At 43.4% G+C, this 26520-nt stretch overlaps 1 pseudogene; it reads right to left on the minus strand.

Annotated features, from left to right (window-relative positions):
* Positions 1-16278: 16278 nt before the first annotated feature.
* LOC122477743 lies at positions 16279-17767 on the minus strand (annotated as a pseudogene).
* Between the last annotated feature and the right edge of the window lie 8753 nt (positions 17768-26520).

The raw sequence follows: 26520 nt of genomic DNA on the forward strand, positions 1-26520 counted from the left end.
AACTGCATGGCTGTTACGGCTACAAAGTGGGGAACCAAGAAAGACAAGACTAGAAGAAGGAGGAGGCTACAGAGGCAGAGCAAAGAGCAGAAGTGGGAGAGGGGCCCAAGAGGAGGAATGCATGCATGTGTGTGTGTGTGTGTGTGTGTGTGTGTGTGTGTGTAGAGCATAAGAGCAAGACAAAGAATGAGAAACATACACATGAAGGATGATAATTGCCATAGGGAATAAACTTTGGGGAGAAAAAAGACATTCTGAAGCAGTTTTACTGAGGCATGTGCAATATCAACACCTCCTCTGTACCTTCTCCCAAAGAAAATTTCAGGAAAAGCATCCATCATTCTACAGCCTTTTTAGAGTTGGATATATATTTTGATTTTTTAAAATTTATTTGTGTTTAAGGCTGGCCTCATGGTGACCTCAAGACACAGGAGAATCTCCAAAGGGGACCTACAACATTTAGGTTGAATGAATGCAAGTATTAGGGTAAAAGGCTAAATTGCTGTAACAAAGAGACTCACACACAGTAGCCTACAGAACCAAGAGGTTTCTTTGTCTTTCAGGTAATGATTCAAAGGTACAGGGTTCAGATTCCTGAGGCAGCTCTGCTCCACAGTCCATCAGAATCCCAGGTTGTTTTTATTGCATAGCTGCACCATCCCCTAGGTATGGTTGTTATCTGTATGGTTGTAACTAGATTGTGATGGGCTCCAGGTGGTGAGGAGAAGGATAACATGGAGGAGACAGGTCTACTATCTTAAATCCTGGTTATGGAAGTGGCTTACGTCACTTCCTCTTACCTCCTACAGGCCAAAATTCAATCACATGACCAAGCCTCGTTACAAGGGAGTCTGGGAAATACACTCAAGCTGTGTGACCAGTAAGAAGGGGAAAGTGGATTTTAATGTGCAGCTGGCAGCGTTTGTCCCCAAGAGCAAGCCCTCAGACACCCCACCCACCCACCCACGGGGCTACTTACTTTGAGGGAAGAGCAATATTCTTCAGGCCTCAATGAGAGTTTTTCCTACTCTGGCCTATCCTGCATCTACCCTGTGTGTGTGCACGATTGTACCATGGTCTGATGGGCTTTGGGCAGGAGGGTTATTTACTAGTTTTTGATCCCTTTCCTGATTCCAAGTTAAGCTAGAGCTGATTGTGTTTGTTTCAGGAGCTGATTAAAGCAGGAGGGAAGTGGGCTGAAGGGCTCTGTTCTTGCCCCTGCATGTTTATCTCACAGTGGGGAGCTGAAACTGAAGTCTCAAATCTCTTTTCCTGGAAAGTCCTTCCAATCCAGATGTACCCCTCTCCACCTACCTCCATTACCCAACAATCTTTTCTTTCCCCTCGTCCTTCACAGACCCGAACAGTGTTGACTGGCTATGACAGTATGTAATTGAACACAGAGCATTTTCCCTCCACTGTGATTAGTCAAACTTTACCCCACATGCCCTTGAATCACCCTTAAAAAGATACACCTAGGTCTGCAGGCTACAAATACCCCCTGAGGTATTGAGTGATATGTGCTTGCGTGTTTCTCCACAGTGACACCAAGGCCAGTTCTATTAACTGAGCGTTTTTCTCTCCTCTCACTTTCTTACTCCCTCTCCCCACTCCTTCTTCATGACTTTGACACTGCCATTTTCCTTTACTTCAGGCCCACCGTGACTTGTGAGCCAAATCCACACTGTCAACAGGTTTCCTAGAATGGCATCCTATATTTAGCTTGTAACCAGACTCTGGGGGTATCTACATGGCAGCCAATAGCTGATTAGAGCAACAGAGAATTTTCTCTTCGAGAGAAAGAGCTAGAGTTTAATTAATCTCAGAGCAAAATAGTTCATCTCAAAATAAATTATATTTTCTAGCTGCTAGAACAGCTGTTGAACAAAACACATTCTCCAGCAAGTGAGAAGAATGACAACGTGCAGATCTCAAATGAGAAGAGAATTTTTAAAAACAAAACGAACAGGTGTGGTAGATTATATGAATGATGGTCCTAGATACTTCCCCTGCCTGTGGCATCGCAGATCTTCCCATCAAGAGGTGGAATCTGTTTCTTCACCCCTAGAGTCTAGTCTAGCCATGTAACCTGCTTTGTCCAATGGAACATTAGCAAACATGAAGCAAACGGAGACTTGAAACATGCTTGTGTACTGGGGCTCGTTCTTTTGTGGGTCCTGGGACCCTGAGACCCATGATTGCCTGCTGGATGAAGAGAGACATGTAGTTGTGCCCATTGCATCAGCCAATAGCTTGCTAATAATAGACACCTGAGTGTGGCCATCCTGACACCCAGCCTCTACATAGCTCACTGGCTGTAGGCATATGAGAAGTCTGAGCTCAGACCAAAACAATTACCTGTACAAACCTCAGAATCGTGATCTAAATAAATGATGTTTGTTTTGAGCCACTAAGCTTTGGGATGGTTTGTTATATAGCAAAAGTTGACTGGTGCAATCAAGTAGCTGGTATGCATGTGTGTGTGTGTGTGTGTGTATACATATGTGTGTTAGTGCCTGTGTGTGCCTGTATGTGTGTCCCCCATATCAATTATAGATGTTCCCAGCAGTATAATCCAGGGAAGGCCTTTTCTTGGATGCTCTGTAGAAACTTGAAACTCTATAAATAAACACGTAGATGAGTCAGTGATCATTCTTCCTTTCCCTCTCATCCCTCTCCTGTGCCAGACTCCTGAACTTGGATGTTGGCCAGGTAGAAACCTGACCAATCTGAAGGAAGGAGGTACCTAGAATGGGCCATACCACTTCTTTTCCTGGGAATATTGCTTCTCTTTGGCAGCCCCAGCAAGGATGAAGGAAGACATGTGTGTGCACCTAAGTTCTCACTGTAAGGAAACGGATAACCATTGGTGCTTTCCTCCTTCTTTTCATGGTGCTGAGATGCCAGAAGCTCACAACCTCCCACACCATACCTCACATCCCACAAGGGTTGGTTGTTGCTGATGGCTGTCCCAAGACAAGTTCCCTAGGAGTGGTCCTTATATATCAGACATGGGTATTGGTTCCTAAAACTACAGAAGTGGCATTTCTGGGGGAGTCTTCTTTGGTTAGACAAAGCTTGCAGGAAATTCTGTCTTTAACATTAGTTTTCCATATTTAAGTAAGCATAGTTGGCCTAATTATTACGTGTTCTGTATCAAATATGTTGGTTTTATTTTGGAAGAGACTGTAGCAAATCTAGTTCTTAGGGATCGAATGTGACTGTTGGTAGGGATCCTTTCCTTCACATTTTCCTCTGTCCTACTTCTTTCTTTTTCTCTCATTTCTACGCATCATAGCTATGAACATCAGTTTTATTTTCTAAAAAACAGCTTTATTGAAGCATGATTTATATACTATAAATGTTACCTACTTAAAGTGAATAATTCAATGATTTTCAGTAAGTATGTAGAATTATGCAGCTATCATTATGATCCAATTTCAGGAAATTTCTATCACCGCCAAAAGGTCCCTCATGTCCATTTGCAGTCAGTACCCACTCCCACCCTCAGTCCAAGGTAACCTCTAATCTACATTCTGTCTCTATAGATTTGCCTATCCTGGACATTTCATATCAGTGGAATCATACAATATATGGTAAAGCTATTTTTGATAAAGACTTAGGATTGGAGTTTTATAAAGACATAAAAATGTTTACAAAAGCTAGTCTTCCTTTGAAAAGTTGATCCATGCATCTGAACAAGATGCCCTATTTGGCCTGTGTTCCCTCAGATGCCAAGCAGATGCCAAGGCAAGGACTTGGGAGATGATCACAAGAAGCAGAAGTGAGGGAGTGGTGAGAATGAGATACAGAAGGGGAAATACAAAAGAAAAGAAAAAGCACACAGTGAGAAGATTACCCCTGTGGACAACTGGGGCTCAATCCCACTGGGGATTGCTTAGAGGAACCATGCAGAATATGTTTCTGAGGAAGCTGGTGCATTTATCCACCATGTTAGTTATCTAACACTGTGTAACAAGTTACCCTAAACTTACCCATTTAGAGCGATGATTAACATTTATTATCTCTCACAGTTTGAAGGATTAGGAATTTGAGGTTGGCTTAGCTGGGTGGTCAGCTTGGGGTGTCTCCTAAGGTTGCAGTGAAGATATTGGTTAGGCTGCAGTCATCTGAGGACTTAACTGGGGCTGGAGGTTTCACTTCTAAGATGACTCCATCACTTGTCTGACAACTCAGTGCTGGCTGTTGGCAAGAGACCTCAGTTCCTCCCCAAATGGCACTCTCCATAAGGCTACTTGAGTGTCCTCACACCATGGCAGCTGGCTTCCCACAGAGCAAGTGATCCAAAGGAGAGCAGGATGGAAGCAACAATGCCTTTTATGATATAGCCTGCAAAGTCATGTCCTATCATTTCCACTATACTGTATTAGTTACAAACGTCAGCCATATTCACTGTGGGAGAGGACTATACAAGAGCATGAATACCAGGAAGCAAGGATCATTGGAACCATCTTAGAACCTGACCACCCACCCATTCATTGTCTCCTGTCCCTCTTTGGTTGAGGATTGCCTTGTATGAGTTGAACAAGCTCAAGGAGGGGCTTAGGCAGAGGGTTTGTATTTGTGGTGAGAAGCTACCAGCCTGCTGGGAAGTATCCACTGTGGCTGTAGGTGAACTCAGAAGTGGTCCTAGGGGCTGTGCGACAGAGCTACACTAGCATCTGCCACATGCCCCAAGCCTATCATTAATGATACAGTTTTGTTGGTCCGTCCTTGATAATGAAAAGACAACTCTTCAATAGCTCAGATTAGGGGAGGAACAAGATGATAGGTTGTTGGTAAGATGTCCTCGGGGTGACCACTGTACCACTGAGCTTTGGGCTTTGGGAAGCTCATCATCCCTGTAGAAGGAGCTTCCAGAAAAACAAAGCCAGCCTACTCCTAATATTGCTAAAGAATATGCAATCACAGGTCAGCCCTGTGATTTTTGCGAATTAACAATCAGAAGCCTGGCTACATTCTTGAACTATGGGAAGGGGGCTGGAATCAAAGGCAGGAGTCAAGATTTAGAGCTTCTGTTCGGTGAAGGCTCTTATCAAGGTAACCTGGAGTAGGAGGAAATGATGACAGATCAATGCTCGGCAACACTGCTAAGTGCTAGATTGAGAGCACTGCGGTGGATGGGCTCTGTCACTCATGCCACCTAGTTCTGTTACCTTATAAAGGGGCAATAGTGGGAGGAGAGCAGGGGAAAGTAGAACAGAGCAAAAAAGGGAGAGGGGGGGAAGTAAACCTAAATCTGAGGTCCCTTGCTCCATCACCAAAGCTAGAGGAACCACATGACCCGGCTGGCCTGGGACAATCCTAGCTTAACCTGCTGTTTGGGAATAGTTATTAATAGCACCTTCTTTTACTCTCAAAAGCATCCGGGTTTGGATGGCAAATTCCATGGTCATATTACCCATAGGACTGTACCGTCCCCCACATAACCTTCCTCACAATTAATTGAAAATGTTTAATGTCTGTCTTGTTTAATTGACTGTAATTTCTGGGAGGATAGGGACCGTGTCTGACTTCTACAGTGCTGCGTCTTGAAGTATTGGCATTTGTGAAATGCTCCATAGATGTGGACTTCCCGAATGAATGAGTAAATGAGGGACCGAGTCAATGGCTGACTACACCAGCTCTGTTTAGAAAGATAGGGTATGGTTGGAATGGCTTGAGGGGAAGGAAAGGAGAAGTCATTAAGTCTAGAATTCCAAAGGAAGCCATAGGAGGCGTGTTTCAAAGCCCCAGGTCAAAGTTCTATTCAAATGTATTCCCTTCATTTAGTTCCAGGGGCTCTGGGGCCAGATGGTGCCTGTGCTCACAGAGCTGCTGCCGCTGCAGCAGGTACCGGCTCGTCAAGTGTCAGAAAAGCCCCAAGTGTGAATCAACAGGCTTTGCATCTCTGCTCTCCGAGGGTCTGCTCTGTCAGCAAGTGGTCTGAAAGCCAGGAAATTGTGTTATCGGTGGCATGGCGACTGTTCTGTACGTTTTCTTTATAATTTCCTTTTTAGGGAGAGGGAGCCAAGCATTTTGCCACCAAACAAGGACCGTTTATGGACTACTCAGTCCCATTTGCAGGGAGCTGCTGGGGCTGCCACGTGACCCTAAGCATAAACCTTAGCCCATCATGGCCAAGAGCACAGGCTCAGCTTTCAGGAGAGCAGAGAAAAATGAGCGCCGGAAGCTGAAGCCAGAGTTCCGCGCAGACTGCTATATGGTGGCTAATTTAGAAGGGAAATTTCAACATCTCCAGTGGCGGCATTAGATTTATCATCCCCAGCTTGTCCAGAGACACTGAAAAGCTCCTTTGTACTTGGATCTTAAACTCCCCAACAGAAATTTCCATTATTTTTCTTTTAGATTTTAGAAATAGAGTAAAAACACTTCTTAAGGAACGAGACACTGAGTAACAGTACCCGGCTCCTCTGTTGCTGGCCATTGGGTCATTTTAGAGCTGCCTAACTTTGGTTTTTGGTTTTTGTTTTTTTGGTATGTCTTTTTCTTCCAAGGTGGGTATCACTAGGCTGAGCACGTCATTATAAGGGTCACGCCCAGTGTACTATTATGATGAATATTTATTATTTACAGTCTCCCATTCCAGTTCTTTTTGAGCATAATTCCAGCACATACCCCTTTCAAAAATCTCCCCGAAAGTAGAAAGCTTCTCAGCAAATGGTTCTAGCATCTACTACTATACATGTAACTACAGTGGAATAACAGCATGCTAACACAGAGATGATAAGCAGTAATGTTCTTCTTGAAAGATAAAGGATGAATAGAATCTAATAGGCAGGCAAGGAAAAAGGGTCTTCAGGGAAGGGGAACAACATTGGCAAAGTGGTAGGCCAGAGAGCGGCAAACTGTATGGCCCTTGGACTGCCACATTTTTGTGAATAAGGATTGATTAGAACACAGCCATGTTCATTCACTTATGTATTATCGATGACTGGTTTCATGCTATAAGAGTAGAATTGAGAAACTGTGAACAGATACTGTATGGCCTCTGAAGGCTAACATATTTATTACCTGGATTTTTTAAATTTTTTTTTCAACGTTTTTTTTTATTTATTTTTGGGACAGAGAGAGACAGAGCATGAACGGGGGAGGGGCAGAGAGAGAGGGAGACACAGAATCGGAAACAGGCTCCAGGCTCTGAGCCATCAGCCCAGAGCCTGACGCGGGGCTCGAACTCACGGACCGCGAGATCGTGACCTGGCTGAAGTCGGACGCCTAACCGACTGCGCCACCCAGGTGCCCCATATTACCTGGATTTTTATATAAAAAGTTTGCTGAGTCCTGGCATAGACTGAGGTGGAAGTTGGGGTGAGTTTTCCTTCCTGAAGTGGGCATTCAGCAAATGTGAGTTTGAACAGGAGTAGAACTTCAAAGCCATTTGGCAGGAAATAGGGAGTAGGCTCATGGGGACTGGAAATACCTTTACTCACTCTGCAGCAAACTCAGCCTCAACCCAGATAGTAAGAATCTAGAGGAATGGAAGCTATCTAAATTTATTGAATACATCTATCCTTCCATCTGCCTATCCATCCATCCATCCATCCATCCATCCATCCATCCATTTATCCATATTCTCATTGAGCATACATTTATTTTTACTGAATCATTTTGTTACTCAAATAAAACATGACTATTGTAGGGGAAAAACATTTTAAAAATATAGATGGGCCCCCCCCAAAAGAAGAAAACCACCCGTAATTTCACCAACCATTGATAACCACAGTTACATTTTGCTATGTATCCTTCATAATCTCTTTTCCTACACAAAAGAAAGTTTTTACTGAGTGCCTCCTACATGCCAGGCAGTAGGCTAAGCAGTGAGGATACAAAATGGTGGAATGTTGGTCTTGACCTCAAGGATAGAGAGCAATGTCCCAAATAATTGCAATATGGGGCAAGACGTGCAGTCATAGCTGCCTGAAGAGATACAAGGAAAGCAGGGCAGGAGGAGCGATCAAGTCTTCTTGGTCTGTTATGTACAGGGCAAGCCTTAGAGGGTGCCCGGGAGTTGGCCCAGTAAGCAAGAACATTACACACAGAGGGGAAAATAGCTGATGTTTCCCATATGCCTATCACATACCTGGAAGTTTGATTGAGAACATCTCATATAATTGTCAAAACAACTCTAGGAGGTGGATATTATTATTTCCATTTGACAGATGAGGAAATTAAGACTCTGAGACTTTAAGGCATGTGCCCAAGGCCATTCAGATAGCTTGAAGTGGAGGCACGGTTTAAACTCAGGTCTGTTGCCCATGCTTCTCTCACTTTATCATGTAGCCTCCCCAAGATAAGCAAAATTATGGTGACACCTTCACTGATTTAATTTAACAAATATTTATTGAGCATCCACTATGTACCAGATAAAGAATATATTGACTGTATCCTCAAGAAGTCCCGAAGGATTTTTCAGTGTGTGTGTGTGTGTGTGTGTGTGTGTGTGTGTGAGAGAGAGAGAGAGAGAGAGAGAGAGAGAGAGAGAGATGGGAGAGTCTATGTGCAAAGTCAGGCGATGCTTTGGCTTTAGAGAGAACTTGAAACTGATCTAGACCCCAAACATATAGAGTTTCTTCCCTCCTTGATTGCAGGATTCTTGGCCTCTTCTTGGAGGATATGGACCAATCATGTTGCATTGTTTGCCTCCTAAAAAGCCCATACTAATTGAATTTCTTTTGTACACTAAAGAGAGAGGTTACCAATCATTCATTAGTAAATCAACCAATTACCAGTACTCCAGTGAGTTTGGGTTGCTTGTGTGGAGAAGGGAGGGAGACAGAAAAGTAACCTCTCTTCCCTTGTTGCCACTCTTGAGAGAAATGGCTGTCTAATTGTGGACAGAAGGCAGAGGTCTGGCTTGACAATTAGTGCTGTAGGATTGCTAGGGAAAGGGCCTCATGGTGGGCTGAAGGGATTAGAAAAAGCTTCCCGAAGCAGCCACATCTCCAACATTTCTTGTCATGGCTGGCTGGATAGCAAGCATCTCTGTAAGAATACCAGGAGAGGTTAAAATCTCCCTTTAAAAACCTGGGAAGTGCTTTAACTTCCAAATTCCACTGGGAGGGGTGTGTGAGGATTGGAGGGTGGGGATGCTTCACACTCTCGCTTTCTCTGGAACACACACAAAGCCACCCACAGAGTTAGTGAGTTGCGCCATAAAATATGGCATGGCCATAAATGAAATTACAAAGGAATCACTTCCAAAGGCTTCACCTTGAAACCCTAACTTCTACATTGTGAGCACACCATTTATTACCACTGCTGCTAGGAAAGGGAGCTGTTAGTGTAATGCAGAGAAGAGAAGACAGGCAGTCTAAGAAGCAGAAAATGATAAGATTTATTGTGGGAATAAAACCCTGGTCAAATAGCCTCTTGTTAAATGTGTGTGTTGGGCCCAATGTCAAAGCAGTTCACTCCAGGCACTTACAGTGGTCTTGCTGGAAAATTTTCTCCACTACTCTGTGCCTCTGTTTCTCTTTGTAGAATGGCATGTCAAATAAGGATTGGTAAGTGGGAAGATACTTGATTCTCTTTTAGGTTCCTTGGTCCAACTTCCCCTTTACTTGTTTGCTCATGACTTCTTCACCCAGGTAACTTCCAAAATGGTAATGGTGCTCATGGTTACCTCACAGCTGGTCCTCAGCCCTCACCTGCTGATAACTCTATGACAGCCACCCAAGGAATGCTTTTTTGGGGAGAGAAGGGGGGGGGGGCGGAAAGAGAGCACATGCGCAAGCAGAGAAGGAGCAGAGGGGAGAGAGAGAACCTTAAGCAGACTCCATGCCCAGCGTAGAGCACAACACAGGGCTCCATCTCATGACTATGAGATCATGACCTGAGCCAAAATCAAGAGTCAGTTGTTTTAACTGGCTGAGCCACCCAGGTGCTGCCCCCCAAAGGATGCTTCTAATCAACATTGTACAGAGCTGTCTTGAGGACCTCCTAGGGGCTAAGTCCTGGTCTGGGGATGAAGTAATGAACAAGAGAGACCTGGCCCTTTCCCTCAGAAGGGCTGCCTGAGCAGGGTCTTCTTTATCTAGGAGGTTGAGCAACCAGCCAAGTTAATCTTGGAACTAAATAGCTTGTGGCCTCATGAAAAACTCCTTTCCTCCTCCTAGTTTTTGGAAGATTTAAAACTCAGAATTCCAGCCTACCCAGAGAGCCTAGCATTCTCTTCTGGCTTCTTGTCAACTACCTCTCCTACCCACAGGCTGTCTAACTTGGGGCAAATGACACAAACTAATTAAACCAGCACGGTCCACTAGAACTTTCTGTAGTGATAGAAATGCTCTGAATTTGTGCTGTCCAATATGGTAGACACTAGCCACAAGTACTGAGCACTTAAAATGTAGCCAGAGTGGTATATACTATAAGTAAAAATTTCAAAGCCATGGGACAAAAAAATGCAAAATATCACAGTGATAATTTTATGTTGATTCCACATTGAAAATACAATAGTTTGAACAAAGAAGAAAAAATACAATAGTTTGAATATATTGGATTAAACAAAATATGCTATTAAAATCAGTTTCACCTGTTTCATTTTACTTTTCTATTGTGCTACTAAAATTTTAAAAATTACTTATATGGCTTGCCTTATATATTTTTAGACAGTGCTATTCTAAACCTTGGTTTTCTTATCTGGAAAATGAGGAGGCTAAGCCAAAAATTGGTAAGGTGCACTCATTCTCAAAGGCGCTGTGATTTCCCCCCTCCACACCTGATGCATTGTGAATTGACTACCCAGCGATGTGAACCACAGGCAAGGTTAGCGTAGCAGGCACAATCAGCGTGGCACTCACATCCTCTCAGCGCTTACTATTCTAGCACTGAAGGCATCTCAGCTCTTCTAGGGGGTCTCGATCAACCTGCAGGAGGGGAGGCCAACAGTGCCTCCAGGAACAACCCTCTGCCAGTCACAGATGAGAGTCAGAAGGTAAACACCTCAGTTTCCGTGCCCATCAGGTGGCATACTCTAGGCCAAGTTCTACCCAGTTTCCCAGAGGTCCCCAGCAGGATCGAGCCTCAGCACCCACAGTGGTACCCTGCTCAGTAATACCCCCTTTATCGGCTTCCTTCCCTTCCCTATCTCACTTCCCCATTCCCCTACAATGCTTTCTGGAATCACCTCATCAGTAAACTGCTACGCTTCTCTCCTTTTCTCAGAGTCTGCATCTGGGTAAATGCAACCTAAAATAGTCAGCTCCTAGCTCAATATGGTAACGATGTTTAAGGGCACTGTCCCAGGAGCCTTTCAATAGCTTCTCCTGCTTTATCAGCTCATCAGAATCTCTGGCACATTAACCAACAAGTAGATGCTTAATGTTGTTCTCGAGTCTGTCCGATTCCACAGGACTGCAGACGTGACTACTGGCACTCTCTCCTTGCCCTCCCAAACACACTCCCTCCCATGAATTGGCACTCTGAGCTATGTTTCACGTGCGTTAATGATTTCTATTTTAGCGCTAGTTTCCAACCTCAGTTTTCATCAGACTGAGCTCCTGGTTTCATTTTCTCCTAATTGCAATAAGATGCCCTAAGACATCTTAGGCATGATGGGTCCTGGGTGGGTGTAAATTGTTTGCTGCTGTTGAAGATACTCTGGGAGGGAACCTTCTGGGATCTGACAGGAAGTTGTTCCAGATGTCAGAAATCCAATGCCAAAAAATAAAAATAAGCTTCAGTTACTAAACTGATCAGGGTCTGGCATTTCGGAAATAAGAGAGCCTCTTGGATGAGCAAAATCTGAACTCTCTGGGAATGGTCCAGAGATACAGCAAATATATGGAATGTTCTGGAAGCTAGAAGATGGCTTGTGGCCATTTAAGGAATCATTTTCTCATGTCACACCAGGAATTGGAGTCCTAGAAGAACAGGAAAGGATCTTAGGAATTCTCTTATCTACCCTATACCCTCTAATTTTATGAATGAGAAACAATGAGGCACAGAAAGATGAAATGAGGGGTCTCTAGACACATAGATAGTGAGCTGAATCTAGAAACAAGTTCATTGCTTCTCCCACAACCCCAGAGCACCACCCCTGGTTTTTAAACAGAAAAGCCAATCATTCCTGACCAACAACCTTTGCTCCCACCCCCATCACCAACGAGGACTGGAGGGTTAGGACAACCAAGAGAAAGACCATAATCTTCAGAGCTGTCTCCTGGCTGCACAAGATGACGAGAACCACATTTGGTAGCTCCCCAAGAGGGATTACCCAGGGTCTAGCTGGAGGGCTGGTGTGTGAAATGCACTGCATTACAAATTAATCCAACCCGCTGAAGCATCATGAGAACCGGAAGAATATTTTTGGCACACTTCATGCCCTTGGGCTCTGTACTAGGCCCCCAGGGATCTGAATCACTTGGGCACTGCTCTGAAGCTGTTTATAATTGAAATAGTGGAGACTAGGCAGACAATGAACCAATTCAAAATATATAAAAGTGATGATCAAGTTTCTTTCATAAAGTATTGTTTTTTCTTTCATGAAATATTTGATTGAAGTCTGGCATGTGTCCTATACCCCCTCCCATTCCTGGACTTCTCCGATAATTTCATAAATATGAATTGTATCTTATCACAATGCTCGTTAAGTTCTTTAGGGATAGGGATAATATTTTCATTCATTCATTCATTCATTCATTCATGCACTCATATATCTATTCAACAAATTTCTTGAGTGCCTTCTAGGAGTCATTAGGGATGGGAGGGAGTGCTAGGTGAAGTAGAAGACTGTATATAAAAGACGTGTCAAACCCTTCAGTGGCTTCCCATATTACTCAGAATATAAGCCCAAGTCCTTAGAACCATCTGTAAAACCTTCCCTGATCCCCTAATCCTTTCCTATACCTTTGGTATCTTGATATTCATAGTCTGGTTGGAGGCAGAGAAGGCTGCTCTGTGAGGTAAGAAGGGGTAACTAGTGTCATTCATTTTATTCATTTAATTCACTCATTCATGCATTCACTCATTCTACACATCTCCATGTCAGGGCCTGTGCTGAACACTGCGTTATTGGTGGTAAATGATGTTTCAGTTCTCATGAACCTTATAGTCTACGGAGAGGAACTCTGGTGATGAAACAGGTTGGCAAATGTCTAAACATTCACACGTTTTGATGAGCTCTCTGAAGAAAAAACAAGACCTAGGGAAAAGAATAATGGGAGAAACCTCATTTATACTGAGGGTCAGAGAAAGCATTTCTGGGAGAAGTAATCTTTAGATTGAGGCTCTAAAGAGGAAGATTCGTCAGGCAGGGGTAAAGGTGGGAAAGGGGATTTCTCAGGCAGAGGGAAAGGGTTATCAGAGAGGTTCTGAAGTTGGCACACTGACAGTGCTGGACTCCACCCTTGAGCCTTGGTCCCACTCTGCGTGGGGCGTGCTCGTAGACCCCTGTGCCCCTGGGAAACCAGTGAAGGCAGGTTTGTTAGGAGGGGTGGGGGTGGAATAGAAGGAGGGCCTCTTAAGGTACAACCAGCTCAACACGCATGAGTTCTGGGAGAAGTTAGACACACACACACACACACACACACACACACACACGGCCTCATACTGAGACACACTTTGTTGGCCAGAATTAAGTAAAGTCCACTCCTATTTCTATCAGGGACAAAATGTGCCAAACAGGAAAATTTCTCTTCACTTTCTTCCTCAGCTTCCCTAGGACTTCATGCCACAAGAGACTGACCTGTGTTCTGTGCAACCTGAACTTAAAATCAGAAGGCTCTTCCACTTGTTAGTTGAACTTGAACTACTCAAAGCTGTACTTTTCTTGTCTGGAATATGAAGGTCTTATATTTGTCCTATCTCCTCGTAACGACTTTTAGGCAAAGGTTTAAAAAATAGAAAGCATTATAAAATGTATATATCTAATTTGAGACTTGATTTTCAGAGCACTTTTAGGTTCACTGCAAACTTGAATCCAAAGTAGAGATTCCCTGTACGGCCCCTGCCCCCTTCCACGGCCTCCCCCACCATCAACATCCTGCAACGCAGTGACTGCTTTGATAACTACTTAGCCTTATTTTACTTCTCTTCTGAGTGTAAAACTACTTGTGGATTGAGGACCTGAGCCAGAAACGGAAAATTATTTCGATTTTGTCGTGTTTTCCTTTTGAATGTTTGCCCTTGCTGCGTGCGGCCAGCATCACGGCCTTCTATACTAGGAGGTAACTTCGGTTGTTGCTTCCTTCAGGAGTCGACCCTCCTCCTTTGATTACATTTTCTTCTATTTTTAAAGCTGTGGAAAGTGCTAGTCTCTGAAAGGGAGGAAGTGGGTTAATTTGCATGAGAAAGCCCCTTTATTTAGTGGGTATTTAAAATCTCTAAATACCACCACTACTATCCACCTTCCCCCCCCCCCCCATGGTGACTGGCAAAGCTGGAGAGAAAAGTCCAGCTCTCAGAGGTCTGAGACGAAACCCAGCCCAGGCCATTCCTAGTCACATTTGGAAATCTGGTCTTCCTATCAGGTTGCACGTTGAAATCTCTGTCAAATCTTTTTTTGTACACGCTCATAAATAATACTACCCAAAGTATCACTAATAGTCACGAGACACAGTGGGTGAATTTCAAGGACTGAACTGCTGTGGAGAAAATGAATGGACTGTTAATAGGATCGCTCTCGAATAATAGCTAAATTATTAAACTGTAGCATGGGGGTGTCACTTCCTTAGTGTGGCAAATTAGATTTGGAGGTGCCAGGGCGAACGTCTCAGGAATATTACATTGCATAGCTCTCCGGAGGGATTTTAAGCTTTTCTATAGCCTTCTCTTTTACCAGAGCTCATGTTGATTTCTGGGGTTTTTTGTTGGCTTTTATTTGTAGAGGGTGTAGCAGACAGTATTGGTTTTCTGCCACGTCCCCTTGGTATCCACCTCTATGCTAAAGGCTCTTAACTGCAAACACCTGCAAAGCTCTGCCAGTGCCACTGGGAATCTTTCTAGCCCGAGGAGCATCCGGGCCCACCCTCAGGGCAAGCCCGAAGTCCTGGAGGGCTAATCCCTTCACAGCTGTCCTCATCTAATGATGGATGTGACTTGGATAAATACCCAGCTGCTTCTCCCCTCTATTGGAGCACCTCTGAGCTGGGGTAACTCTGGGGTATGGGGTAACAATGGGCTCCGGGGGTTCCCCAGCAGAACCGCACTCCGGTGACCCCCAGTGTTCTTCTGTTCGATAAGGTCTCCTTTATTGGCTGCCTTCCTTTCCCGTCTCACTTCCCCCACTGCTGTTTCCTCCAATCGCCACCCAAAGAAGTGAATGACTAGTACTCAAAAATCCCTCTCTTAGGTTCTGCTTCTAGGGTAACCCACACGAAGACAGAAACTGAATATAAAGATTTTTTTTCCTACCGATGATCGTGAAGTGAAGGCAACACTTTGTAATTCCCTTTCACAGAGCAACTTTGCCAAGTGCCCTGCTCTGACCAGATGGCATCATGTTGCAGTGAGAAAGCCTTGAACTTCGGGGTTACATTCAATCTTAAGTTCAGATCCCACCTTGGCCATGGACTGGCTGATTGCCTTGTGGGACCTTGCTCATGTTATTTTGCTTCAGTGAGCCTCAGTTTCCCCACTTACAAAAGAGGGATAAAAGTATCACCCTCCACAATTGTTGAGAAAATTAACTATATCAACAGAACAACACAGTGCCTGGCATATAGTAGCAGACCAGTAAATGTCAGTTCTTTGACCTGCAGTCGATTGTTCACAGCCTCTACCAGTAGAACGGAATGTTCTTGTCCTCATAGCTTTTGTCATGGGAGAATAAAACAGACAGACACCCAGAGCAAGAATGTATCAGGGTTCCTAGCTCTGTGTGATTACGAAACAATGGTAAAGATAAATATGAGGAAAATCTTATGTGGCTAATTTTTTTTCCAGTCCACTTTTTAACTATTTTTTTAAATTCTGACATTATAGATTAAACGGAATTGTGTTAACATTCTACTCTTGTGCTCTACTATGGCAAACAAACAAACAAACAAACAAACAAGAAAACCATTCATGACCAAAAAACCCCAAATAAAACAAAACACAGAGAAGCTTATAAAACTAAATATGGAACTAAGCTGTAACGGCTGAATGGAGAAAGGAATTAAAATAATTTAAAAATCACAAGTTTATGGTAAAGTGCAGAGAAACTGAAAATTTACAGACTGTTTAAAAACCGAAATTGCTGACTGTTCAGAAACTACCCAGATGGATCAAGCGGGGTGAACAGCCAAAAAAGAGAACAGGCGAATCTGCATTGTTTTAACTGCTTCCCATGCTACCCAGCTCTGAGGTGCGCCTGGCAGTTAGATCCTGAAGCAGGCTAATGCTGGCAGCGGACTCAGTGGGGTAGCCTGCCCGTGGGTAAATCCTTTTTCTGGGCTTGCAATTTTGATCTACACCCAAGACATCTGGTATACCTTGTTGATTTTAGCGCCCCAACACCCCATTATGCAGTCAATTAAAATGCTTGGAATGGGGAGTTCATGGGTAGTCTTAGTAGATGCATCCAAACCTACCGGATAGCCTTTCACCTCTGGAGAGTGGACTCAATGTCACTGAATCCACGGTTGCCATGCATCATGGGAAAACGAGACTGGTGCTTTGCCAACGGGGCAGTGTGGTCAGTGTGGCTGTGGGATGGCGTGCTGTCCTTGAAGAATATAGGCCTCTAGAGGGAGTCCCCTCAGATCAGGGTTGAGGCACGTGGATGGGCACATGTGAGAAAAGCTCACAGGATTGCTGCCTGTGTTTTGCCCTTCCCGACCACCTGCAAGGATGGCCAGAGAGTTGGATGACCTTCAGGGTTGGGGTGGCTCCATTGTGAGCAGACAGGTCTGTTTGACACACTCAGTGATGGATTGCCAAATGCCAGCAGCTGTAATGGCTGAGTTGGGAAGCATATCGCCTGTCGCCAGACCCGAGTCTCCGCACTCCCTCGTTGTATTTCCTTGACCCTGAAACTGCCTTTCCCGATGAGAGAGCCACACTGATAGCAGGGACCATCAGGCTCAAGGTGACCTGCATCAGGGTGACCACACACTGTTGTGTGAGCAGCTGTGCTATTGTGCTGATGTCCTCTTCCAGTTTGTCAATCATCATAGGTAAGGATTTAAAGGTAGCTTTAGAGGGTCCAGCCAAAGTGGTCATTATCAGCACGATTCTCTTCTGAGATGTTGACATATGCACCATGCTCCCCACAAATCCTGACTGATTCTCCTTTCTTTCTGAAAATACTGCCAACTTCTTTTACATGCATGAAGAGCCGGATGGTGAATGTGACATTGAATCCACTTTCAATCATAGCCTCTCACCACCTGCAGGGCCCCTGTCACCTTCCTGCCAGGTCGTAGTGTTCCTCCCACCCCCCCACCTTCTGCCCTTCTGCCCTTCCCCTTCCCACTCACTCCCCTTTTTCTCATTGGGCCTTCAGTTTGGGGCTTTCCCCAGGGCCAGTGACTAAAGAAAAGACTCCAAGGAAGGAGACAACCAAACCCTAAGCGTGAAAGGAAAACAAGTGATACATTTGATTACATTTGAATGAAGAAATTTTGTTCAACAAAAGACCCCATTAAGAAAGAGAAAAAGCAAGCCATAGAGCAAGAGAAGATATTAGCAACTCCTAACTTCTATATCCAACAAAGGACTTTTATCTAGAGTAAAGAACTCCTATAAATTAAGAAGGAAATAGAAACCCAGTAGAGAAAAGAGCAAAAGGCTCGGACATGGGCTGCACAAAAGAAGATATCCAAATGACTGGTAAATATAAAATGTGCTCAACCTTATTACCAATCAAAGAAATGCAAATTAAAATCACCAATGTGCATCAAATAGATTGGCAAAAATGAAAACCTCTGACATTAGCAAGTATAATTTAGGATGTGGAACAACTGGAACTCTCATACGCTGCTGGTAGGAGTATCAGTTGGTGCCCTTGATTTGGGAAAGAGGTAGACATTATGTGTTGAAGACACTTACACCCTATGCCCCTCCAATGCATACTGTATAATTCCATTTATTTAGCTTTCAAAAACAGAGTAAACAAGTGTATAGTTTAGGTACGCACACTTAGGTGGCAAAACAGTAGAACACTGCAAGGGAGTCATTACCATAAAGTCAGTAGGAAAAAGTCATGGAAACGGAGAGAGGAATTTGTAATGGGCCAGGAGTACACAGCAGTCTAACGGAGAGGTTGGCGATATTCTATTTCTTGACCTGGGTGGTAGTTACAGGAGTGTTTAGTCTACAAATAATTCATTATGCTACATGTTTGCACTTCATGTCCTTTTCCATGTGTTGTACTTAGTTTTAAGAAGGTTGAAGAAAAAGCTTTCTCCAAGTATGCTCTGAGAAACATTGGTTGATGAGATTTTAATGTGTTACTCACAAAAAGGATTCCATGGCCAAATACACTGCAGCCCTGGGATAAATAAGGATGAACAGGTCTTTAATATGCCAGGATACACTGTGACATTCCAAGAGGAATCAATGCAGTGGTGTACGTGACCGTGGAACCCTTTTCTTAGTGGACATTTTACAGAGTATATACTTAGGAAAAGTAGATGGAGAAAGACACACAGCAAGTCCCAGTTTTATGCACCTGTTGACTTGGTCCAACCAAGGACTTCAGGAGGTTTATGGAAAGCATAAGATGCAAAGTAGCAAGCAAATGAAGTTTTAAGCTGTGCTGAACTGGAGCCCCTCAATATTATTAAGATCTTTATACTTTCAGGTGTTTAGTCAATTGATCCCAAATACTGAATAGTGAGGGGTCAGCTTTTACCCATACCCGTACTTTCTGCCATGTGTCTTCCAGTTTTCTTAGTCATTACATTGATAATTTTCTGTGGGTGGATGGGACAACCCGTACTTGCTTACTTCTTGTTTTATGTTTATGTCAATTGGCTGTTTATAAGCAAAATCATCCTCATGGGATCCCACATCTGCCCTAATGCTGGTGCTGTAACTCTGCTCTCACTGGGACACTAGGTCCGTCAGCTTTCATTGTATCACCATCCCCGATAGTGGCTTAAATAAAACGACGATCAGGATTCTGTGGTCTGGAAATTTGGGCTGGGCTCAGATGGAGGAGTCTTCTGCTGGCCTTAACTGGTGTCACTCGTGTCTGCGGGCCACTGCTGGATCAGCTGGGATATGAGCTGGTGGTTAACTGAGGCAGCCATTTGAGTTCCAGCCATGGATTTCTCTCATCGCCCACCAGGCAGTCCTGGAGGGGCTTCTTCACGTGGCAGCTCTAATGAGAGTCCTAAGAATAGCAAGAAAGGGACAGCCCCAACGCGCAAGTGCTTTTCAGATCTTTGCTTGTAGCACATTCGTGATTATCCTACTGGTCAAACACATCACATGGCCAAATCTAGAGTCAGTGTAGAAGGAGACTACACGAGGGTACGGATATAGAGACATTGGACAGATCAGGAGCCATTACTGCATCAATCTGCCAAAAGCACTTCTGTCATCATGGCCGTTCATTATCAAAACGATCTCTAAAACCACGCTGACTTCTGGCACCCCTGATATCAGTCAAAATCACTGCTGAGTTGTATTTTTGAAAACAAACCTGTTCATGAGTTTGGATCATTTTCAAGGAATGATCCAAATAGGAAAGGCTGATTAAAATAGAGATCCATTACATTTTCAAAGATATGATGAAATGTAAACAGTTTCCTCTAGGGAAAGTGTGCAAGATGATTATTCAAGGAGAAATTTAATTATAACCTAAAAAAAAAAAACCCCAGGGATTCCAGCAGATATGGATTATCGTTAGATTGCATTTGTTACAGAAATACAAAAACGGTGACCTTTCTTTTAATTCCATTTGTTTTTATTTAACAAAATCTGTTCCCTGTTTTTTTTTCAACACGACTCTGTCTTGTTTACAATGTAACTGTTGCAGGCTTCGAATTATTATCTAAAACTGGACGGATTAACTCTGTCTTTTGGAAGAGCACAAGCCTGTGATGTTGGGTAATAATGGCTGTGGGAGGCAGTAATGAAAAGGCAGAACAGTCCCAGGCCTGCTTTCTGTTGTTTTCAGGCACTGACAGTCTATGGCTACGGCCATGTTGAGGTGCCAAGGGACTCCTATCTTCAAGTCCTAACAGTATTTGGAGGCAATTTCTCTCAGCAGATGGCAAGGATCATCAGGTGACTCCAGATGGGAATACCAATCTTGATTCCATTTGACCACTTAAGGATTGATTTTATACTGTCAACACCAGAAGAAAGGATTGTCACTAAGAATTTTAGGCTCTCAGTTTTGTCATCCATGGTTAAGATGTCCTACTTTTTGCTTTGGAGGACGCTGAAGTCTACAGATGGTTTGGAATTTGATCAGGTCATAGTTTTTCTTCTAAGCTTTTTGTTTAGAAGCTGACATGATGATGTGATGATGACGATAGAGAGTAGCAGATCTTGCCAATTTCTTGACAAGAATCGTATCATTTGACCTTTACAGCCACCCTCTTAAAGTTTAACACCCTCCACCTCCCCAACAGATCTCCATAAGGGAGCTGATAACGAGCAGCAAAATGGAGCAGTAGGAGTCCTAGCACATCTTCTCTACCGTATCCACCCCGAAGTTTTATTGCTTGATGAAGTCATATGAAGTTTTGGAACCCAAGAGAGACCGGGGAGCATCCTGGATATCTCACAGCTGTAACTTTCAGGTACCAAATCCTTGAGAAATGACCTTTTACATTTACCTATAGTATTGTCTCTGTCTTAGGCCAATTAAAGGCACAGACTCAGGAAGCAGACTGCTTGGGATCAACCCCAGAGCTGCCATTTTACTAGCTGTGTGACCTTGGACAAGTGGTTAAACCTTTCTCGGCCTTGATTTCTTCAGCTGGAAAAAGGAAATGATAATAGTATTCTTTGCAAGTGGATTCTTGTGTGCTAAACAGCTTAAATCCAGTAGAGATTTTCAGGGTTTTAAACATTTTTTAAGTAAAAAACAATTTTTTTCTGGTTTTAAAAGTAATGCATATTCTTTGTAAAAGTTTAAAAAATGAAGAGTTATACAAAATTGCTTTTAAACTTTGAAGTATCCACATTCTACTGTCCTGAGACAATACACCGAACGATCCAGAATTTAGCAGCTCGAAGCAATAATCATTACTTCATCACGCTGGGTCTGGCAGCTTGGGTTCAGTGTATCTGCTGTGTCCTGGAGGCTTGGCTGGGTCGGGCGGCCGACCATGGCCTCCGTCACAGCTGGCAGCTGGCAGATGTTGACCAGGACACCTCAGTTTTCCTCCACATGAACTTCCCAGCAGGCTGTTCACTTGCCAGAGAACAGGTTGGTCACCTGTTCACACGGTGGTCTCAGGGTTCCCAGCGCAGCACCAAGAGACAAAGCACCGAAGCGCAAGCAGTTTCCATGCGTCTGCCGAAATCACACACCTGCCAAAGCCCCACTGGCCAAACCAGTGACATGGCTAAGCACAGATGTAAGGGGTCAAGGATAGATTTCGCTGTTTGATCTGAGGAGAGCCAAGGTCACAATACAAAGGTACAAGCATATGGAGATAGCAATAATTTGTGCTGTTTTTTTGTAATTCGTTGCAAATAAACACTTAAAAATTACGTATACATAAAATATACATGTGTGTGCATGTATACATATACATATGCCCTTTTTACATGAAAAAATACATGCCCAAACAAAAGTGATCATATTTCTTAATGATTTCTATATATTTTTTAAAGTGATGATAGCAAACAGGGTGTTTTCGCCTTGTGTTTTTTTCCATTAATTACATTCTGGGGCATTTTATTTTATTTTAAAGTTTATTTATTTTAAGAGAGAGAGAGCACGAGCAGGGGAGGGGCAGAAAGAGAAAGGGAGAGAGAGAATCCCAAGTAGGCTCCGTGCTGTCCGTCCAGAGCCCACTGCGGGGCTCGATCCCACAAACCGTGAGGTCATGGCCTGAGCCGAAATCAGTGAGGGCGTGGAGGCAGGAAGCAGCATTATAGGGAGAAGAAAAGACCGACGTTCGATAGGCTACAGTGCAGGGTACTGCAGGAGGGAGGTAGGGCAAAAAGCGAGGGAGGCAGGCACAGATCAGATGCTGAGGAATCTCTGGGCTAAGATGAGAGGTTATCTTGAAAATGGTGAGGGGCCATTGGAGGTTGATACACGTGACTTCTCTTTTTTTATTTAAAAATATTTTTAATGTTTATTTATTTTTGAGAGAGAGAGAGAGAGAGGGTGGGGCAGAGAGAGAGGGACATGGAATCTGAAGCAGGCTCCAGGCTCCGAGCTGGCAGCACAGAGCCCGAAGTGGGGCTCGAATGACGCTGGGCTCAAACTCATAAACTGCGAGATCATGACCTGAGCTGAAGTCCGACACTTAACTGACTGAGCCACCCAGGCGCCTCTATACTGGGGCATTTTAATGTCCTCGTTTTAAGATGTACATAATATTACAGTGTATGGGTTTACCATGACAAATTTAAATAAAGTGTCTTGTAGGACTTTTAGGGTGTTTCCAATTTTGCAATAAACTTCTGAATATGTAGACTTTTATATAATTTTCTCCTTACTTCCTTGGCGTACACATTTCAACTTCTGACATATTGGGAGAATACCCTCCAGAAAGATTCTCTCCGGAGATGATATTCAAAATACTCAGCAATAGATTGGATACTGACTGGGGCGCCTGGGTGACTCAGTCAGTTAAGCGTCCAACTGTTGGTTTCCGCTCAGGTCCTGATCTCACAGTTTGTGAATTTAAACCCCACATTGGGCCCCGTGCTGACAGCTTAGAGCCTGCTTAGGATCCTCTCCCTCTCTGCTCCTCCCATGCTTGTGGGCTCTCTCTTCCTCTCTCAAAAATAAAGAAATAATTTTTTTTTTTAAAAAAAGAACGGATACTGACCTCAGTATAGAGCAGAGTCCACAAAGTAACCCTTTAATTGTTGGATTGAGAGGTCCAGGTTACAGGACAGAAGGCCAAGCAGCTGGGAGTGAGTAGTACTCAGAGGTGGTGGTGCTGGGATATCTTATTGACCAGTACAAGCATACTAAATGTCTGCCACGGAGAAACGTGTGGAATCTGTTTTCCGTCACCCTCTCCACCCGGAGGTGCTGTCTTTCTTTTCAGTCTTTGCAAATCTGATCCATGATAACAACGAAAATAATACCATCTTGTTTTTGTGTTTTACTAACCGTAAGTGCGGGCACCGTTTTATGGTCCAACACCACTTGTATTCGCTTTTACTGAATTGCCTGTTTATGTCCTCTGCCCATTTTGGGGGGCGGGGATTCCTCTTCTCATTAGAAAACTAATATTTGGGGTGCCTGGGTGGCTCAGTTGGTTAGGCATCCGACTCTTGATTTCAGGTCAGGTAATGATCTCAAGGTGGTAGGATGGAGCCCCTTATCGGGCTGCTTGGGATTCTCTCTCTCCCTCTCTCTGCCCCTCCCTCGCTCACGCTCCTTCTGTCTTTCTCGAAATAAATAAACAACAACAAAAAAGAAAGCTAATTATTTACTGATGCCTTACAGCGTGTCCCTTTTCTAATCCCTTAATAGGCATTACCTATTTTAATATCCACCATGGCCATATAAACTCATTATTCTACCTGTTTTAGAAGTGTGAAAATGGAGGCAGAGATTCAGTAGTGTGCCCACCAGGATCTTGTTTGGAAGTGATGCGGCCAAGAATCAAATCCAGACAGCTAGATCCTGTGACTTAGCTTCTTAATCATTCTGACCGATTCTCTTACTACTACAGTACTTCTAAGAGCTTTTTACATATGGATATTAACTGGGGTTTATTTTTGTTTCTTTATTTATTTTGAGAGATAGCATGCGAGCAGGGGAGAGGCAGAGAGAGAGGGAGGCAGAGAATCGCAAGCAGGTTCCCCACTGTCAGCACGGAGCCCGAGCCGGGGCTCGAACCCACGAACCGTGAGATCATGACCTGAGCCAAAGTCACGAGTCGGACACTTAACTGACTGAGCCACCCAGGCGCCCCTGGATATTAATTATTTTCATACATGTTGTACATTTTTCTCTGTCTTTCTACTTTTAACTTTCTTTACGGCATTGCTTGCTGTCCAGGTGTTCACAAATCTGACGGATGCACTTTCCTGTATGAATTTCTTCCAGTCTGGTTGAGGTTGAACTGGCAAATAAGTGTCATCTATTTTAAGTGTACCCCATGACGACTTGATACACGTGTCCATTGTGAAAGGATTCAGCTGATCGAATCAATTAACACATTCGTCACCCCACATATTTCCTTTTTTTTTTTTTTTTTTTGGTGAAAACACTTAAGCTCTACTCTCAGCCAATTTTAATTATACAATGCAGTGTTATCAACCGTAGTCATGATGTTATACATTAGAGCCTTAGGATTCGTCCGTTTTGTAACTGATAATTTTATACTTATAACTGGTAATTTTATACAGTTTAAAAATACTTGATATGGTCAAATGGCTCAAGCATTTTTCTTGATGGGCTTTGTCTCTAATAGCATTCTCAGATGTTCCCTATCTAAAGGATATAAAAATATTCATCTTTATTTTCTTCTATATAGACCTTCAGAATGGCCTGTGTTAAGAAAATATATGTGTTTAGACCCCAACTCAGACCTATTGAATCAGAATTTCTACAGTGAGAGCTAGATGTTGATGCTTTTAAAGCGATACACAAACTTACAGTCCAGGAGGACCGGTCAGTATGCACATGTATCTCTTCTTCTCAAAGCACATGAAATTGACTGAAGAAATAATAAATTAAGAAGATATCTACAAAATCAGTTCCAGCTGCGTTAAAAAGTTAGTTGTGAAATCTCAAACTTAACTTTTAGAAGACCATGTAGGAGAATATCTGATATCTGTATTAGAGTTCTCTAAAGAAACAAACCAATACATATACACGTACACATACACACACATACACATGGGAAGAGAGAGAGAGAGACAGAGAGAGATTGATTTTAAGGAATTTCCTCATCTGACTGCAGGGGCTAGAAAGTCCTCAATCTCAAGGGCAGGCTGACAGACTGGAAATTCTAGCAAGAAGTTGATACCTTGAGTCTGAAGGCAGTCTGGTAGCAAAATTCTTTCCTCTTCTGGGGACCTCAATCTTTTCTCTTAAGGCCTCCAACTAATTGGATGAGGCCCACATACACTATGGATGGTAATCTGCTTTAGCAAAGTCTACTGATGTAAATGCTAATCACACCTATAAAAAAACCTTCGCAGCAACGTCTAGACTGATGTTTGGTCAAACAACTGAGCACAACAGCCTAGCTGAGTTAACAAAGAAAATTAACCACCACAGTAGGTTTATGACCCTGTGGTAGGAAAAGACTTTTTTTTTAATTTTTTTTCTTCATGTTTTTATTTATTTTTGAGACAGAGACAGAGCATGAGCAGGGGAGGGGCAGAGAGAGAGGGAGACACAGAATCCAAAGTAGGCTCCAGGCTCTGAGCCATCAGCACAGAGCCCGATGTGGGGCTCGAACTCACAGACTATGAGATCATAACCTGAGCCGAAGTCGGACGCTCAACCGACTGAGCCACCCAGGCGCCCCTGGAAAAGACTTTTAAACCACACACACACACACACACACACACACACAGGGGGTGGGGAGAGAGACGCAGGGGGTAGAGAGAGAACTGGGGGAAATGTTTTCATACTCTCTGAAGGTCCTCCTCCTCATTTGAGATGCCCCCCAAATAGTCCAGAATCCATATTAGATAATAAGCTTCGCAGGATCATTGCAACTTGCTTCCTTGCCAGAGAGCTATTTTCTTTCTTACACTTCTGTGATTCCTGATAAACACCAAGAAACACAGTACAAGAACATAAAAGAGACGAGTGTGTTTTAATTTAGGCTCCACAAACCCAGATATTAGCCATGGTACCACAATATCCCAAGCCAAAATACCAAACAATGATGGATTTATTGTTTCCCTAATTTAAAACAAGCCTGATTTATTTTTAAAAATGCAACCTCAAAACACAACTCACCAGACGTGATATGGAATGTATTATATGCCTAACCGAAAAACAAAACACTACTCGGTACAGTGGATTTGAAAATTATCTTGCTATTAATAGAACTCCCGGATGGCTGTGATCTGTTGGATATGATACATTCAGGTTTTGGCAGCTGCTGGGGACTGAAAACAAGACGTTCCATGTTCCATACGTTACTACTTAATAAAGAAACTAGGTCATAAAATGGCCCTTTGGTGAATTGTTTTATACACCCGTAACAAATATTTGTTGAATCTAAAAGCGTCCTTCTCTTTCCTTTTATATTTTGAGATCCTGATGCTGAGCTACTGATTGAAGTGTCTGGATTGAGGACCTTTACAAACATATCTGTTGGACAGATGACACTTTCACGAGTTTTCGTCAGATAACACTGATCTCTTCTGCTAATCTCAAAAATTTCTTTTAGTGTTTGATTGGAAAACATTTCTACCTACTGGCCCCATTAGAGACAAGCTTTTTAAAAAAAA

The sequence above is a fragment of the Prionailurus bengalensis genome, chromosome X (genome assembly GCF_016509475.1).
Source record: "Prionailurus bengalensis isolate Pbe53 chromosome X, Fcat_Pben_1.1_paternal_pri, whole genome shotgun sequence".
NCBI classification, from domain to species: Eukaryota; Metazoa; Chordata; class Mammalia; order Carnivora; family Felidae; genus Prionailurus; species Prionailurus bengalensis.